General features: G+C 34.6%; 1 protein-coding gene across 2 annotated transcripts in view; it reads left to right on the top strand.

Annotated features, from left to right (window-relative positions):
• Window positions 1–17,413, top strand: part of LOC142232841 (uncharacterized) — a 98,382-nt gene that overhangs the window by 65,382 nt on the left and 15,587 nt on the right. The window lies entirely within an intron of this gene.

Raw genomic sequence — 17,413 nt, 5'->3', positions numbered from 1 at the left:
AAGAGCAAATAAACGCGAGCGTTGGAACGATTGTCTCTGATTTTTATACCCTCCACCATAGGATGGTTTGTAACACATCGAAATATTGCTCTAAGACCCCATAAAGTATATATATTCTGGGTCTTGGTGAACTTCTGAGTCGATCTAAGCATGTCCGTCTGTCCGTCTGTTGAAATCACGCTAACTTCCGAACGAAACAAGCTATCGACTTGAAACTTGGCACATCCGGTTGATATTTGATACATGGTGTTAGTATATGGTCTCTAACAGGGATCCGGAGCGGAGCGGAGCGGAGCAAGCCCTTTTTTTGCCGGAGCGGGAGCGGAGCGGGAGCGGCATTTCTAAAATCCGGAGCGGAGCGGGAGCGGAGCGGTTTCCAAATGAAAAACCGCTCCGCTCCGAATAAAATATTACTAGAATGAAATGTGTAACTTTGAAATTACACTGTGTAGGTAATTTCAAATTTAGCTAGTACTTAGCGTAGTGTGAGTAAACGTTTAAAATGTACGATATGTATTTTTGTACGTACGTACATTGGGGAAAACACAACGTGTTTTTTAGTAATTGTTTTCAAAAACGGCAAATGTCAAAATATATATCTAGTATGTGTTGTAAAAGTAACAACAGTACTTTCGATCAATTTCATCCCGTATTACTACAAAGATGTTTGTAATGAACGTCAAATAAATGCAATTAAACGATCTTATTTATATTTAATTATTTAGTTTTCTACACTGAAAAAAATATTGTCGTGAAGTCAAAGATTCCACGTCCTTAGAATAAGAATGCAAATTTTGCTTAACATGGAAGACGCATTTCTCTAAAATAAAGTTTTTTTCTTGTCCAAAAGGCAATAAACTTTTGAATGAAGTTGTAATTTCCTTATAATTGAGTGATTTTACATAAAAATGTGTATCATAACATGAAAGATAAAATTTTTGAGGTAAGGTCAACGTGACTTTAATAATTAAGAAAAATTCTTTAAAATTAATAAAATTGTCTTTAAATTTGTTTCCTTTTTGCATCTTGCCTACAAAGCAAAAAATCGTTAAAAAATAAGACATGTTTTTCAACACTTTATTTTAAAGACGCTTTTTACTTGAAACATAGCATAATTTCTACTGGAAGTCGAGTCTTAATATGGAAAGAAAATAACTCGTTAACTCGTTTTTAAAGGATTTTGATAACAACTGACGAAAAAAAATCTAAAAAAATTAAAAATTAACATTTGCTTCCTAGAAGCAAGTACATAACCCCCAAATTTAAAAGAGAATTACGTCTTTAAAGTATCCTTACTTGTATTCTCCGCTTCTTTGGCTCGGAATTAATACCCCAACTGTTAAAGTAAAGACAAAATCTTTGGAACCGGGCATGCTTTTTTCATTCACATTTGCTTTACTATTGTACTATATCCTAGCATTCTCTTATTTCTGATATTAGTTCTCGAAAATTTAATTAAAATTATGGATAGTTTCAATTTTGGTTGAGAAATGTGCGCATATACATTTATTATGCAATAAAGGGGAAAAAAGCGAAATTAGGTAACACTAGATCTGAGTAAGAATATTCGTAGGTATACCACGGACTGAAGTCGATGGAGGTTGTTGCAAACATAAACATACACACACACATTACAAATATAACAAAACCTCTTCTTTACGTCTGTTGCAAAACAAAAAAAAAACTTTCGGAGAGTAGTTACTTATACTCTGTGTATAGACTTTCAATTCCAATCAGCGTTGCCGTTTTGGTCCGATCGGACCAAAATTGGTCCAAAAGATTTCTAATTTTTAAATTTGGTCCGATGGTCAGACCAAACAGAATTTTGGTCTATTTTCATAAATTTGGTTTCTATCACATATTAAATAGTAGATGGTGCACCGCAAAGAATATTGTCGGGAGGCCAAATATTTCACATGCTTAAAATACGAATACGAATTTTGCTTATAATAGAACACATATTTCTCTGAAAAAAAGTTTTTCCTTGTCTAAAAGTCTCTAAACTTTTCAATGAAGTCTGTTTGTCCTTATAGGTAAGTGATTCGACATAAAAATGTGTATCCTAACAAATAATACAATGTTTGTACTATAATTTTCTCGAAGAGGAGCGGAGCGGAGCGTGGAGCGGAGCGGAGCGATTTTTTTTTTTCTCGGAGCGGAGCGAGGAGCGGAGCGGTTTTTTTTTCTCCGGAGCGGGAGCGGAGCGGAGCGAAAAAAATGGACCGCTCCGGATCCCTGGTCTCTAATAACAATGCAAAAATTGGTCCATATCGGTCCATAATTATATATAGCCCCCATATAAACCGATCCCCCGATCTGGCTTGCGGAGCCTCTAAGAGAAGCAAATTTCATCCGATGAAATTTGGTACATGGTTTTAGTATATGGTATCTAACAACCATGCAAAAATTGGTCCACATCGGTCCATAATTATATATAACCCCCATATAAATCGATTCCCCGATTTGGCTTGCGGAGCCTCTAAGAGAAGCAAATTTCATTCGATCCGGCTGAAATTTGGTACATGGTGTTAGTATATGGTCTCTAATAACAATGCAAAAATTGGTCCATATCGGTCCATAATTATATATAGCCCCCATATAAAGCGATCCCCAGATTTGGCTCGCGGAGCTTCTAAGAGAAGCAAATTTCATCCGATTCGGTTGAAATTTGGTACGTGGTGTAAGTATATGGTCGCTAACAACCATGCAGGAATTGGTCCATATCGGTCCATAATTATATGTAGCCCCCACACGCTCACAAAAAATCGCTTCTGTAACATATACTCCCAAACATATTTTGCTTCAAGCATATACATTTTTGGGTATTGCCCAAATATTTATATGTTTGATCTCTTCCAATATATAATATGTTTGAAAGCATATTAGTCTAAACAATATATGTTTGGGTACTCTAAGTTCCAAACATTTTGTATTTTTGCATCCAAATTCAATAATGTTGTCTTCCAAAAAACAATATGTTATTATGTGAACATATAATATGTTTGGAAGCATTTTGCACCCAAAAATATTATATGCTTAAAAAAAATTCTCCCAAACAATATTGTGCTCAAAATTTTATTTATTTATATATTTACAATCATAACGAATTATGAAAATAAACAGGTAATATAGGTGCTAACAACATAGGTTTTCGACCTGAATGCTCAAAATGTTGTTTCTGCCCAATTGTATATTCCCCCACATCTTTCTCACTTCCACGAGATTTTTTAGTTCTTAGCACCTTTTTCTGTAATACAAACATTGTAGAAGAAATTATTCAATTGTATGATTTTTTTATTTTAATTTTACCTTTTGCCGGACGGGGATTCGAACAGCGGACCACACAGTTTGTAAGGATCAAAGAAGTAGCTGATCAATTGCCCAAGGAAAAATAAAATGTTAATTTTGTAATAACAAGCAACAACCACCAACTTAATTCAATATCGCTCCCTGAAAAATAGCGCTCCAAGCTACTAAACACATATATGTTTATAGGCTATTTCTAAATTAATATATGTTTGCATCCAAGCATATTATATTTACAAACATTTTATGTCCCAAACATAATATGTTCTAACATATTAACATATATGTCCCAAACATGTTATGCTAGTTTATGAACATTATATGCTTGCACTCAAAAATATTGTGTTTAAAAATTTGTGTTCCAAACATATAATGTTTATAGCCAAACATATGAAAAACAGCCTTTTTCATCCGTGCATATAACCCGATTCCCATATTTGACCTCCGGAGTCCCTTGGAAGAGTAAAATTCACCCGATCCGGTTGAAATTTGGTACATTGCGCTAGTATATGGCCGCTAACAACCATGCCAAAATTGGTCCATATCGGTCTATAGTTATACATAGCAGATCCTACCGAATCTACCAAAATTTTATTTCTATAGAAAATTTTTCCAAAATTTTGTTACTATAAATAATTTTGTCAAGATTTTATTTCTATAGAAAATTTTTTAAAAATTTTATTTCTATAGAAAACTTTGTCAAAATTTTATTTCTATAGAAAATTTTTGTCAAAATTTTATATCTATAAATAATTTTGCCAATCTGAATTATATACCTATTAAGTCGGCCTTTTTTTGTTTTATATATACCCCGTATGGACTAACTTACAATTGAGAAGACGGTGTTAAAAAGTTTTAAGATACCTTGCCATCGGCAAGGGTTACCGCAAGACAAGTAATTCGATTGTGGATGACAGTCTTTAGTACAAGTTTCTATGCAATCCATGGTGGAGGGTACATAAGATTCGGCTTGGCCGAACTTACGGCCGTATATACTTGTTTTTAATAATTAAAATTTTAATTTCTTTAGCGTCAAGAGAAAACTTTGCTTGTCTAAAATTTCGTTCCTCAGATAAGAAAACTCTTCTTTTAGTTAATGCAACGGTCAGAATGAGCACTCAGAGGCCCATCTTTAATTGCCTCGGAATTCCGATTCGATTTTACGATGTCCGTCTGTCTGTCCAGTAGATTTTGACCGAAGAAATGGGATTCTATAAATTGGCCTCCTTGAATATAATCAAGTAATAATCAGAAAACAAAGAAAACCCGTTTTGGAAAACGTGTATCCTAAACATTGTTCTTTTGTTAGAGTTTTATTTTAATTTCTTCGAAAATTTCACACTTTCACAATTTCACACACACAGACCTCAAATTTTGACACAAATCATTTGTAAAATTTTGACACGAATCATTTGTAATCATAAAAATAATATGCATTTAATACTAGCGACGCCATCTATGTGTCAGACCGGGGACTTATCAGCCAACCTGTTATTGCAATAAAAAAATAGTTTTGTATCAGAATCAAAGTCCATTTTGTTTATATCAAGCACTTTTCTGACTTCAAGTTTTAATAGAGACACATTTTGAAGTTCCATAGTAAAAATTTAATTTAGTAGTATGTAATGCCGGACATTTTTTAAAAATATTGCGAACATTTTTGGAATATATGTAAAATTACATTATTCCCGTTTCTAAAAGTTTTATTTTTAAGTCAACTAAAGCTATGTTTCTGTTAAATAAAGTTTATTTACATCGGCTCATGGGCGCCCAAAACCATGCTTTATAAATATAACTGCTTAACGGTATGCATTGCTTGCGCATTGATGGCAATATCGATAATTGTCTGTTGATAAGAATTAGAGGCGTGTACGTGACATGAAATTGTATATCTTCGTGCGTGAGTAAAGAATTACGCTCACGAAAATAATCTCGCTCACCAACATAAAACGCTCAAGAGTTAAATTCATTTACAATTTTAGTGACACCTGGGATTTTAAGAGTGTAATAACGCTCTCGATTTTAATAATGCTCATGTTTTCAGACACGTCGCTAAGGTAAATTACTCAAATAATTATTCGTGAGTCACGGTATTTTTCGTGAGTCACGACATTTTCGTGCATGAGTAGAAATTTTCTTTTCGTGAGTGTGCGTGACTCTTACCAAACAATATCGTGCGTGAATAAGATTTTTCCGTCGTGAGTGTGCGTGAGCGTGAGTAAACTATTACTCACGTGCGCACCTCTAATAACAATTACAGCTACGTAACCCGGTGGATATCGTGTTAGTTTACAAACTGTATGGTCCTCGGTTCAATTCTCCGTCCAGACGAAAGATAAAATTGAATAATTTCTTCTACATTGTTTATATTGCATAAAAAGATGAACCTCGTGGAAGTGACAAAGATGTGAGTGACCAGAAAAATATAAAAACAATTTTTTTGAGTTAGTCTTTATGAAACTGTTTTCCCATCCTGTAAAAAAATCAGCGTTTATCACAAAAATTATATATTTTTCATCCAAACAAACTTCCTTACAACGAAAAGAAAATGGGCAACAATATTTGTTTGTCTAAAATTTGGTTTGGGAGGAAATTATTATTTTTTTGCGTGTAAAAGAAATTTCCTTGTTTAGTTGTTTTATGCGGGGCTATGCATCTTCTTTATTGATTTTGTTTTAAGAATTGCTTTATAAATTAGATAACGCAGATAAAAATTTTTCTTAAGAATTTTTTTCAGAATATAAAAAACGCATATAAGAAACAAAAATATCCGTTACCTACACAGAAAAATGTTTCACCAAAATATTTCCAATTAAAATTTTAATTGAATTTTCAAAAATATTCAATGAAAAATTTAATTGATTCAAAAAATTTTTTAATTATTAAAAAAAAATCAACCACAAAAACTAATATTATGAATTAATTTTTTAATTGACTTCGGTGATTGATACTATCATTCCTATGATTGAAAACATTTCAATTAAAAATTAATTGAATAAATTAATTTTTTGAATGAATTCAAAAAATACTTTTTTTGTGTGTACTTTAATAATTTTAATATTTTTAGGAGCCTATGCCACAGCTGCTGGCTCGATCACGCCACTTCTTATAATGCTTGATCATGGCATATTCTTGTCTCCCACCGTGGAGAGTAATGTGAGCTTTTGGTTGGAGATTGAATGATGCTTGAAAAGTTGCTGTCCGTATAGCAGATTCTTTTCAAAATTAAAAATAATTGGCGTTTGATGGACAGATGTTTGAAAAAATTAATTAGAAATAAAAATACGGACGAAACAACACGTACACGATGTGGCAACCGCTGGCCAATGGGTGGGATCCATCGGGTCAATCCGGTACAAAGAACCCGCCGCAGTGGGATTGGGTAGGGTGATTCCACTACTGAAGCCAGGCAAAGACTCGAGTGAAGGTGAATCGTACAGCCCATGTCGTGCCCCAGGACGGTCCTCGTGGCGCTTGACCTATTGAAGGCATTCGATACGGTCAACCATGCTACACTATTTAAGGACATCGAGAATACGTCCCTACCGGCAGGAACCAAGCGTTTGGTTCTGAATTATCTGTGCGGACGCCAGTCGTATGTGGAATTCAGGGACAGGAAGTCAAAACTCCGTAGAGTTTAACAGGGAGTTCCCCATGGTGGGGTGATATCTCCGGCACTGTTTAATCTCTACCTCCTCCTGACGGCGTCGGGATTGTATCATATGCGGACGATTGTACAATTATGGCATCCGGGCCCATTGTTGATGACATATGCGATCGATTGAACGTCAACCTCGCTGATCTTACCAGTTATTTCATTGCAAGAAATTTGAAATCCTCAGCCACACTATTCACTACATGGACGGCGGAAGTACGCAGGCAGTTGAATTTCAGAGTCGACGGCGAAATAATTCCGACCACAAATTACCCCAAGATTCTCGGGGTCATATTCGACAGCCTTTTTAAGTCGTCCGCCCATGCCACTGCAATTTGTGATAAGCTCCGCGGTAGAAACAAGGTTCTCAAGTCGCTAGCCGGTAGCACTTGGGGTCCGGACAAAGACACCTTGTTGATTACATATAAGGCAATTGGCCGGTCAGTGGTAAACTATGCAGTGCCAGTGTGGACACCTCAAATGAGCGACACGCAGTGGAATAACATACAGACCTGTCAGAACGCTGCCCTTAGAAAGCAACAGGATGTCTCCGCACTACACCCCTGGATCACCTTTATGCGGAGACCAAGATCATCCCAGTGCGTCGACACAATTACATGTTGCCTAAGTAGTACCTCTTGGGTTGCTATCGTAGTTGTCATCCAAATCACCATCTTGTGGATAGACAACCTCCACCCAGGAATGTAAGGGTTGATCTTCACCTTCTAGAAACCGAGATCCAGCGTTATAAAAGAGAGCCTCTAGGCTCACAGCATACCAGACAGGTCTGAACAGGATTCATGAGGATACTGTAGCTGAAGCGGTGAGAAGCTACAAGGTTAATCCTGTTCTCGGAGTCCGACCGCCGCCCATAGCACCGGAGGAGAGAGACCTCCCACGCCAGACCAAGGTAGTTTTGGACCAACTAAGATCAGGCAAGTGCAGCCGCCTCAATTCCTACTTATCAGTGATTGATAGCAGCGTAGCTGACTCGTGTCGCAGAGTTCCTTTCCTGGCTACTAGTTGTACTACACAAGAATAGAACAAAATGGATGAAACTACATTAAAAATTGTTACAACAACAAAACAAATAAAAATTATACTTAATAAAAAAATTAATAGATTTCTTAGGTACTTTCAATTAAGTTTTGAATTGTTGTAATAAAAAATGTAAGTGATTTTGGTAGCAATTAATTAATTAATTTTTTAATTGAGGCTATCAACCATATATTTATTTATAATTATTTTACAATTAGATAAAATAATTTTCTTTGTAAGTTTATACTTTCTTATGCATTTTAAGCGTCGCCAAAAGAGGGGTGAAAATGCCGTAGGTGATTGAAACAATGATCGCTATAGCTATCAATGCAGAAGCAACGTCATATTGTCAAGTAGTTCTATTTATAGAACACATTGTTAAGCACACACAAGTCGATGTAAAGAAGCTTTATTTAAGTAAACAAACCACTTTAGTCCCTTTCTTAGTCAGTCAGGCTTCAGACCAAACCGCAGCTGTCTCACTGCCCTAACCGACGTGGTCGAAACGCTTCGTGAAGGGCTTGACAATAACGAAGTCGCTGTACTGGTTTTACTTTACTCGACTGTGTGAACCATTCTATACTTACTAATAAATTGTCAAATAACTTTAATTTTTCTACAACAGCAACGAGACTAATATCATTTTATTTATCACATCAATCTCCATACACCACTAATGGATTGCAAAACTCATGTCTCACTATTGCTCAGAAGGCTCCATTCCCTCTGCTCTATTCTATATATGCAAATGAAGTAAAATATGCCGGTATTCAAATGTACTCTGACGACGTTCAATTATATATAACTAGTAATTCGGCTTGTTTTGATGTTTGCGTACAGAATATCAACTTGGATCTTGCCAGGATCAATAACTGCGCCACAAAAAATGGTTTACTACTAAATCCAAGTATGTCGAAAGCAATAATGGTTCGAAATAAGAATTCTACTGTAAACCTCAACTGCTGTCTGCGAATGGGAGACTCCACAATTGAAATTGCTAATAAAGCCAAAAACTTAGGCGTAATTTTTAACGAAAACTTAACCTGGTCGGATCATAGCACCGCACCGCATGTTGCAAAACTTATTCAATACTAAGAAATCTTTGGACGTCTCAATCCTATACACCTCTGAACATCAGAATACTTTTAGTAAGGACCTACATTCTACCTACGCTGTTTTATGGTCTGAGATCTTTGCAGGCTGTGACGCAAACTCTAAAAGGAAACTCCAAACCATCTTCAACAATGCCATACGATATATTTTTGGACTTAGAAAGTTTGATCGTGTTTCATCGTTCTCACTTCAAGTGCTAAAAATGCCTTGGGAAAAATACTTAGAATACAAATCTCTGCTATACACAAAATAATTTATACAAGGAAGCCCTCCTACCTATACAATAGACTACAATTTGCTAGGTCATCTAGAGGAAAGAACCTCATACAAATATCATATCGTCGAATATCATCACAAAACATTTTTCTCATATGATAAATCCGTCTCTGGAATCATCTCCCAAATCTTATTCAAACCATTAGCAACGCGCAATGTTTTAAGGATAAACTCTTTTCACATCTAACACAAGAAAGATAAATATTGTTTTTATACCCTCCACCATAGGATGGGGGTATATTAACTTTGTCATCCGTTTGTAACACATCGAAATATTGCTCTAAGACCCCATAAACCATATATATTCTGGATCGTGGTGAAATTCTGAGTCGATCTGAGCATGTCCGTCCGTAACTTCCGAACGAAACAAGCTATCGACTTGAAACTTGGCACAAGTAGTTGTTATTGATGAAGGTCTGATGGTATTGCAAATGGGCCATATCGGTATACTTTTACGTATAGCCCCCATATAAATTTGGCTTGCCGATCCTCTAAGAGAAGCAAATTTCATCCGATCCGGCTGAAATTTTGTACATGGTGTTAGTATATGGTCTCTAACAACCATGCAAAAATTGGTCCACATCGGCCCATAATTATATATAGCCCCCATATAAACCGATCCCCAGATTTGGCTTGCGGAGCCTCTAAGAGAAGCAAATTTCATCTGATCCAGTTGAAATTTGGTACATGGTGTTAGTATATGGTCTCTAACAACCATGCAAAAATTGGTCCACATCGGCCCATAATTATATATAGCCCCCATATAAACCGATCCCCAGATTTGGCTTGCGGAGCCTCTAAGAGAAGCAAATTTCATCCGATCCAGTTGAAATTTGGTACATGGTGTTAGTATATGGTCTCTAATGACCATGCAAAAATTGGTCCACATCGGTCCATAATTATATGTAGCCCCCATATAAACCGATCCCCCGATTTGGCTTGCGGAGCCTCTAAGGGAAGCAAATTTCATCCGATCCGGCTGAAATTTGGTACATGGTGTTAGTATATGGTCTCTAATGACCATGCAAAAATTGGTCAACATCGGTCCATAATTATATATAGCCCCCATATAAACCGATCACCAGATTTGACCTCCGGAGCCTCTTGGAAGACCAAAATTCATCTGATTCTGTTGAAATTTGGTTCTAGCTCTCTACGCACCGTGCAAAAGTCCATATCGATTCGTAATTATTTATAGAATTACCTATACATACCTTTTTTGTCTAATATATACCACGTATGGACTAACTAACAATTTAGAAAGCGAAATTTGAAGATATCACAACCCAATTAATTCGGTGGAGGGTACATAAGATTCGACCTGGCCGAACTTACGGCCGTATATACTTGTTTTTTTTTCATGTTATAAAATTGTTGCATTTTTGCATTCGCATTAGTTGTAAATGTTAATTTTGTTTTCTTTTTAATTTTAGCAGTGTTGATTAAAGCCAAAATCATTAACATCATTATTAAATTTTATCTTATGTTAAACTTCTCATAAAATGTTATTATGTATTTATGTTACTTGTTACCATTTTTCTATGCGAATATTACTATACTTAACAGGTTGGCAGATAAGTCCCCGGTCTGACACATAGATGGCGTCGCTAGTATTAAATGCATATTATTTTTATATAGTACCTACCTTCAAATGATTCGTGTCAAAATTTGACGTCTGTAAGTCAGTTAGTTTGTGAGATAGAGCGTCTTTTGTGAAGCAACTTTTGTTATTGTGAAAAAAATGGAAAAAAAGGAATTTCGTGTATTGATATAATACTGTTTTCTGAAGCGGAAAAATACGGTGGAAGCAAAAACTTGGCTTGATAATGAGTTTCCGGACTCTGCCCCAGGGAAATCAACAATAATTGATTGGTATGCAAAATTCAAGCGTGGTGAAATGAACACGGAGGACGGTGGACGCAGTGGACGCCCGAAAAAGGTGGTTACCGAAGAAAACATCAAAAAATACACAAAATGATTTTGAATGACCGTAAAATGAAGTTGATCGAGATAGCAGAGGCCTTAAAGATATCAAAGGAACGTGTTGGTCATATCATTCATCAATATTCGGATATGCGGAAGCTCTGTGCAAAATGGGTGCCGCGCGAGCTCACATTTGACCAAAAACAACAACGTGTTGATGATTCTGAGCGGTGTTTGCAGCTGTTAACTCGTAATACACCCGAGTTTTCCCGTTGATATGTGACAATGGATGAAACATGGCTCCATCACTACACTCCTGAGTCCAATCGACAGTCGGCTGAGTGGACAGCGACCGGTGAACCGTCTCCTAAGCGTGGAAAGACTCAAAAGTCCGCTGGCAAAGTAATGGCCTCTGTTTTTTGGGATGCGCATGGAATAAATTTTATCGATTATCTTGAGAAGGGAAGAACCATCAACAGTGACTATTATATGGCGTTATTGGAGCGTTTGAAGGTCGAAATCGCGGCAAAACGGCCCCATATGAAGAACAACACTTTTCCACCAAGTCAACGCACCGTGACACAAGTCATTGAGAACGATGGCAAAAATTCATGAATTGGGCTTCGAATTGCTTCCCCGCCCACCGTATTCTCCAGATCTGGCCCAGCGACTTTTTCTTGTTCTCAGACGTCAAAAGGATGCTCGCAGGGAAAAAAATTGGCTGCAATGAAGAGGTGATCGCCGAAACTGAGGCCTATTTTGAAGCAAAACCGAAGGAGTACTACCAAAATGGTATCAAAAAATTGGAAGGTCGTTATAATCGTTTTATCGCTCTTGAAGGGAACTATGTTGAATAATAAAAACGAATTTTAACAAAAAATTTTCTTTGTTAGACCGGCGACTTATCAGCCAACCTGTTATATATATGTATATGTATATGTGATACAGTGATATTTTTTGCATCTCAATTCTATTCTCACATTGAGAGATATTTTTGTTTTGTTGTCATGTTATTCTCACAAAAATAACTGTACACTTTTATTTTTTTGTAGCTTGACAATACTACTCATCATAACATTGTTTGTTTTTGGATTCTGATATTTTGTTAGTAACATGCATCTCTTGTGATAGATTTGACTCAAAACACCTGTAATGTTAGACACTCAGAGCTTAGCTTGGTGCATAATCAAATTGTAAAATTCATTTCTGTACTTGCTTGTAAATAAACAAGGAGAAAAACGGAAAGACAACGTTTGTTTCATTTCGAAAGGCAAACTTAAAAAAATTAAATATAACATTATATTTGCAAAGCCATAAGAAGACCTGGTGTCTATTGTGGCTTGTATTCTGAGGACTTGTACTTGCGTTCTGTCTTACTGAATCTCCGAAAATAAAAATATAAAAACTTTATAAAATTACAAAATTAAGGCGATTGATCCCCTTTTTTAAAATTAAGGAGATTTGTCACCTTACAAAATATTAAATGTTTGTCAAGTTTTTTTTGTTTTTCTTTTACAATTAATTTTAATCCACATTTCAATAACATAGAGATTATTATAACATTGTAATTCCAATACTGTAATATTTAAGATATAATTCAATAAATAAATAAATACATACATACATAAATCGGGCAGCACTCAGCGATAAGAGAGAAGTTCACCACTATGGTATCGCAATGGACTGAATAGACTAAGTGAGCCTGGAATATCGGGCTGCCACTATACCTAACCTAATCTTGGAAGTGCTTTTAAAGTTGTGCCTTTGGAACAACTTCTAAATTTTTTTTCTGGGTATGGCAATAATTGTTTATGTCAGTTGAAATAACATTGCACAGTGGATAGTATCTTTGCTTACAATCTGTATGTACCACGGTACGATTCTCCGTCTGGACGAAAGGGAAAAAGTGCTCAGAACTAAATCAACCACATGGAAGTGAGAAAGATATGAGGGAAGATGCAACTACTCAGCAAAATAAAAAAGAATGTTGAAATTGTCTTTATTAAATTGTTTTCACATTCTTTACATTTCATCCCAAGAAACATCCTTACAATGAAAAGGAAATGATAAACTATGGTTGTTTGTTTAACATTTCTGTTTTTTCGCAATTATTGTATTTGGCACTTTATTCATTAGCACTTTGATCTCGGTAACAAGGATATATGTTCTCCTGGAAATGTAGCCGTCCAATCATTTAAAACAAAAACTTCAACAATGTATTTAAATTTACACGCAAAGTGACTTTGTTTGTATATAGTGGCATTGGTTTGCATGGATCTATTTGAAGGCTTATTATATCCTCGTCCATTAATGTCGGAGTAAAACACATGTCACATAAACAGATTGTATTATAATAATGTGGGGAATCTTTGCATGTTCCATTACGTGCAATTGCATATACTTTTTTTGAATTTGCGAACATATATACGAGGGCGGTTCGGAAACTACTTAGCATATCAATGAAAGAGAATAGTTCGTTTTTCAAAAATATTTTTATTTTTCAATACAATCTCCTGAAACTTCAATACACTTAGTCCAACGCTTTTCTAGCAATTATATCCCTTGATTAAAATAGTTTTCCTCAAGGTCTTCAAAATAGTGGTTTACAACTGTAATTGCATCTTCATTTGAGGTAAAACGCTTACCAGCAAGGATTTTTTTTTTTTAATTTGGGAACAAGTAAAAGTCACTGGGAGCTAAATCAGGAGAATAAGGGAGGTGGTCAAGTAACTCGTACTTTAATTCGTTGATTTTAGCCATTGTTAAAACACTCTTGTGCGCTGGTGGGTTGTCTTGATGAAAAATTATTATTTTTTGTGTTGTAAGCCAGGACGTTTTTCTCGAATTTGTACATTTAATTGATCCAAAAGGTTGCAATAGTACTCTGAATTTATTGTTTTACCCTTTTGCAGATAGTCAATCAATAAAATACCTTTGAAGTCCCAAAAAACCGTTGCCATAACCTTACCAGCCGATTGAATTGTTTTTGCCTTCTTTGAAGCACTTCCTCCAGCTTCAGTCCATTGTTTGGATTGTTCTTTTGTCTCTGGAGTATAGTGGAGGATCCATGTCTCTTCAACAGTTGTGAAACGACGCTTAAAATCCATTTTATTTCGCTTAAAACTATCCAAACAAGATTGAGAAATGTTGATCGACTGTTAACAAATGCGGCACCCATCTTGCAGAAAGCTTTTTCATCTGTTCTTCATGCAAAATTAAATGGACTCGATCATTTGAGATGCCCATGATATTAGCAATTCCACGCACTTTTATTCGTCGATCATTTAATACCATATCAAGCACTTTGGTTACAATTTCTGTTGTTGTTGCTGTTTTTGGACGTCCACTACATGGTTCATCTTCAATGCTTGTACGACCACGTTTAAATTCAGCAACCCAATTTTTTACTGTTGCATATGAAGGAGCACTTTCACCTAACACATTCACCATGTCATTATGAATTTCTTGTCCCGATAAACCTTTTTTATGTAAATATTTAATGACAGAACGCATTTCTAATTTTTCCATTGTAAAAAATTGCGGATGCGTCTTTTTTGAACACCTGTTTCTATATGAAGGAGTAGCCAGATCGAAACAAAATTTAACATGTCTTCATAACAGAGATGAAATTTGCCAAAACACTTAACTTTTTTCTGTTCATACCGCGCTTTTTGTGCTAGGCTACGAAGTTTCCGAACTGCCCTCGTACATTTCGCTTTCTCGCGTGTTCATGATTTAATTACATTTGCCGTAAACATAATGCCATGTTTCTCGACAGTAGAAAGTATTGTACAAGGTTCTAACCTCTAACTATTGCACTTTGCTAAATGATTTCTGTGCAACATTTCTTATCAAATTATATGCACAGATGTTTGTTTAAGTGTGGACTACAAAAGCCACTTAATGTTCATCTTTTTTTTATCTAAGAAAAACGAAAGTACTACAAAACCCAGGTTATTTTTCTACAACATTGTATTCTTTAATACCTTTTGAAAATACACGCGCACATATGCCTTTCATAATGTCCTGAGTGTTAGAATAAAAAAGAATCCTTGTAAAGGTGTGTGTTTGAAGTGTTATTTCTAAAAGGTCAAAATCGGTAAGCTTAATTGGTATTGTCTGTAAATTTTGTAGGTATGCAAACTTTTTACGACCTCTTTAAGGTTTTATTAAATCGGTCGGAGAATCCAAATATAGGTGGGCATATGTTAATTCGATTTGATAAGTTAAAAATACTCCTAGCTTTGATTAAAAACCCCAAGAAAATTCGAAAGCCGGATAAGTATATGGTATACCCTACATCAATTATGCTGGCATGCTTATTTACACTGAAAAAAGCTTACTCAGTTCCACAAATGTTTCCTCAATTTAATTATTTTGGTATTGAAACGAGGAATACACTAAAAAAAGGTTACTTGGATCCAAAGATTTTGACCTTCCTTTAAGGATTTTGGTATTGATTCCGAGGCAAAGATGAGGCTTCTTTAAAATAAACACATCTGGCTTTAAATTTTAAATAATATTAAATTAGGATACTGATCTCATTTATTGAATTTTCATTTTCTTTTCACGGTATATTAATGTCAGTTTAAATTCAAAAAAAAAAAAAAAAAAAAAACTTTAAACCAAAGATTCTAAACCCTCAAAATAAGTCTTAGACTATGTTTGAAGCGCTTTTATCTTAAATCTAATGATTCAATATTTAAGGACGATTTCTTTAAATCAAAAATATCTTTCTTTACTTTAAGGAAAATTTGCATTAGTTTAAAGATATTTGACTTTAACAGAAGGACACAAATTTCCAAAACTTGTGTCCTAAATTTAATAAAAACGGTTATAAAATTTATTTTAATTAAAATTTCAATATTGTAAAGAAATTTGTCTTTAATATTTTGTTAATTGTGTATCCTAAATTTTAAGTTGCGTAATCTTTATTATTATTTTTTTCAGTGTAGTTAAATTTTATTTATTTTTTCTAGAAATTTTCCACAACCTTATAAAATTTTCTTTATCCCAAGTATGTCTCAAAAATTTCATGAACTAAACGTGGGTATAAAGTTTAATAACCGTACGCATAAGCCCCATGGGAACTAAAGCAGAAGATTTTGAACTTTCTTTTAACAAAAATTGTAAAGAAATTTGTCCTTAATAGTGTAAATTCCGTGTCTTCAGTTGCATAATCTTTAAACTTAGGGCAATTTTGTTTTCAGTCTACGTGGAATTATTCTAATGATACATTTAAGACACAACTCACTTCAATTTAAATGTAGGTTTTTTCGTCCTATAAATTATCCCAAGTTTCCTGTAAAAAGCGTCTTTAAAATAAAGACTTGAAAGATACCTCCTACATTGAAAAAAATATTTACGTGATATTAAAGATTACACAACCTCAATTCAGGATGCGCAATTTACACACTATTAAGGACAATTTTCTTTGAAACAATGATATTTTAATTAAAAGTTAATAATCTTTGCTTCAAAAAAATTTTTTTCATTAAATTTAGGACTCAAATTTTGAAAATTTGCGTCCCTTCGTTAAAGATGCATGTCTTTAAACTAAGACAAATTTCCCTTAAAGTAAAGAAACACATTTTTGATTTAAAGAAATCGTCCTTATATTAATTGAAATATTGAATCTTTAGATTTAAGATAAAAACGCTTCAAATATAGGCTAGGACTTATTTTGAGTATTTAGCATCTTTGGTTTAGAGTTTTTTTTTTTTGAATTAAGAAAACATTTTTTACTTTGAACTATCCGTCATAATTTGGATTTTTAAACTGGCATTTGTTTAAATCTTTATTAATATACCGGAAAAATAGAATGAAAATTCGATAAATGAGATCTGTATCCTAATTTTAATTTTATAGATCCTAGATTTAAAGCCAGATAGGTTGCAAAAAAATGTCCTTATTTTAAAGAACCCGCATCTTTGGATCGGAATCAATACCAAAATCTTTAAAGGAAGGTCAAGATCTTTGGATCCAAGTAAACTTGTTTTTGAGTGTAGTTTAATAGACAAGTTAAAAAGTCATCGAATGTATGGAGGATTTCTGTAGTATTTAATAATTGCTTCATAACTATTAAAGTCATGTTGGGCACAG

The sequence above is a fragment of the Haematobia irritans genome, chromosome 4 (assembly GCF_050003625.1).
Source record: "Haematobia irritans isolate KBUSLIRL chromosome 4, ASM5000362v1, whole genome shotgun sequence".
NCBI classification, from domain to species: domain Eukaryota; kingdom Metazoa; phylum Arthropoda; class Insecta; order Diptera; family Muscidae; genus Haematobia; species Haematobia irritans.
Note: the sequence above shows the minus strand (reverse complement) of the source record. Positions and strands in the feature narration are given on the sequence as shown.